Raw genomic sequence first — 1,973 nt, 5'->3', positions numbered from 1 at the left:
GGGTCTTTAAATTTTGGGGCCCTATTGTTTTTTATTTCTTTATAGGTTCTAGAGTGCAGTCTCTTGTCTGAGTACTTATTTGTCACGATTTTTTCCAAAGTTGTAGGTTGCCTTTTCATTTTGTTGGTAATTTCTTTGGATGTGAAAAAACTTCTCAGTAAGAGCAGGTCCCATTTGTTAATTCTTTCAACTGTTACCCATGTGATTTGATTTCTGTCCATGAACTCTTTGCCTACCCCCATGTCTTCAAGAGTTCCTCCTACTTTCTCTTCCAGGAGACAGTGGTTGTTATTGATAACAGTTGCAGGTGAGCAAAGAGAAAATTACAAAATCAGTAGAGAAAGAATTGAAGAGGTACAGGGTTTCCCTGCAATCAAGGACAGTGTACGCTGAGGGCGGGTAGTTGCTGCCCATGAAGCTATGAGCAGAAACAGCGGAGTCCTTACCAACTCCCCATTACCCCCATTTTTATCTGCAGGTGGCTGCTAATGCTGCCAAGGAGTGTCACGATGGCAGAGGCAAAGGAGCTTTGTTATGTGTTATCAGTGATTCTTCTGGCTCTGTGGTTAAACCTGATTAATTCCCAGGATCCAGACACCTTCAGCCCAGCCAAGAGTTCTGCATAGCCCCAGGGAGCCTTGCCTAAAATGTGATCTCTTTAGTGTTAGCGATTGTGGTGAGTGTGTCTTATCTCCTATGGAGCATGATGATTGAGGCAAAAAACTAGAAGTGTTTTTCATCTATTCCTCATTTGAGGAGCATTTTAGTTGCTTCCAAGTTTTGACTATCACAAATTGTGTTCCTATGAGTATAGTTGCACTTATATTTCTCTGTTATCATGTTTTATGTTCTTTTTGAAAATTTCCAGTAGGGTATAACTGAATTATGTGACATTTCCATTCCTATTTCTTTAAGGAGTCTCCGCTCTGATTTCCATTAATGGTGCATCGGTCTACATTCCCACCAGCAGGGTAGAAGGATATTTTTTTCCTAAACACCCTATCCAACATTTGTTGTTGGTTGAGTTGTTTATGATAGCTATTCTTTCTGGGGTGAGATAGTATGTCAGTGTTGTTTTAATTTGTGTTTCATGGATGGCTAGTGATATGGAACATTTTTTCATGTATTTATTAGATTCTGGAATTTCTTCCTCTGAAAAGTTTGTGTTCATCTAGGACACCCATTTCTGGATTGGCTCTTTAAATTTTGTGGTTAAAGTTTTTTAGTTCTTTATAAATTCTAAGGGACTGAGGAGATAACTCAGTAGAATAAGCACTTCTCTGGAAAGTACAGAGTCCTGAGTTTAATCCCAGGTACGACCAAAAAAAAAAAAAAAAAGAAGACCTTTCCTTTGTCTGAGTTCTTATTAGTTAGCTTTTTTCCAAATTGGTGGGTTGTATTTTTACTCTGTTGGTAGTTTCTTTTGACTTTCAAAGACTTCTCAATAACAGGTTGCCCCAGTTGTTAATTCTTTCAATTATTACCAGTGCAATTTAATTTTTTTTCATAAACTACTTACCTACCACTATATGTTCAAGAGTTCCTCATACTTTCTCTTCCAGGAGATTTAGTGTTTCTTTTTTTAATGTTTAGATCTTTAATCCATTTTGATCTTAGTTTTATTCCATGGTGATAGACCTTGATCCAGTTTTAGTTTTTGTCATGTAGTGAGCCAGTTTTTCTAGTATCATTTGTTCAAGAGGCCATCTTTCTTTCATTATGCATGTTTGGCACTTTTGTCGAAGATAAGGTGGCTGAGTGTGTTTGTATTTGCTTCCTTATCTTCTAATTTATTCCATCGATCCTCAGATCTATTTTTTTTTTTTTGCCAATACCATGCTGATTTTATCACTATAGCTTTGTAGTATAATTTGCATTCAGGTATTGTAATGCCTCCTGCCTTGTCTTTGTTGTCCAGGATTGCCTTTGGTATTATAGGTCTTTTCTGGTTTCAAATAATTTTTTTTTTCTGG

At 37.0% G+C, this 1,973-nt stretch overlaps 1 long non-coding RNA gene across 1 annotated transcript in view; it reads right to left on the bottom strand.

The window, feature by feature from the left end:
* Positions 1-582: 582 nt before the first annotated feature.
* The window catches only part of LOC111813457, a 4,482-nt gene continuing 3,091 nt past the window's right edge, over positions 583-1,973 (bottom strand). Inside the window, exon 3 of the long non-coding RNA XR_002818713.1 lies at positions 583-637. This is a non-coding gene — a long non-coding RNA (uncharacterized LOC111813457). The remainder of the gene's footprint in view (positions 638-1,973) is intronic.

The sequence above is a fragment of the Octodon degus genome, unplaced genomic scaffold (genome assembly GCF_000260255.1).
Source record: "Octodon degus isolate 3935 unplaced genomic scaffold, OctDeg1.0 scaffold00189, whole genome shotgun sequence".
Taxonomy (NCBI): Eukaryota; Metazoa; Chordata; class Mammalia; order Rodentia; family Octodontidae; genus Octodon; species Octodon degus.
This window is presented reverse-complemented; position numbering and strand designations above follow the sequence as displayed.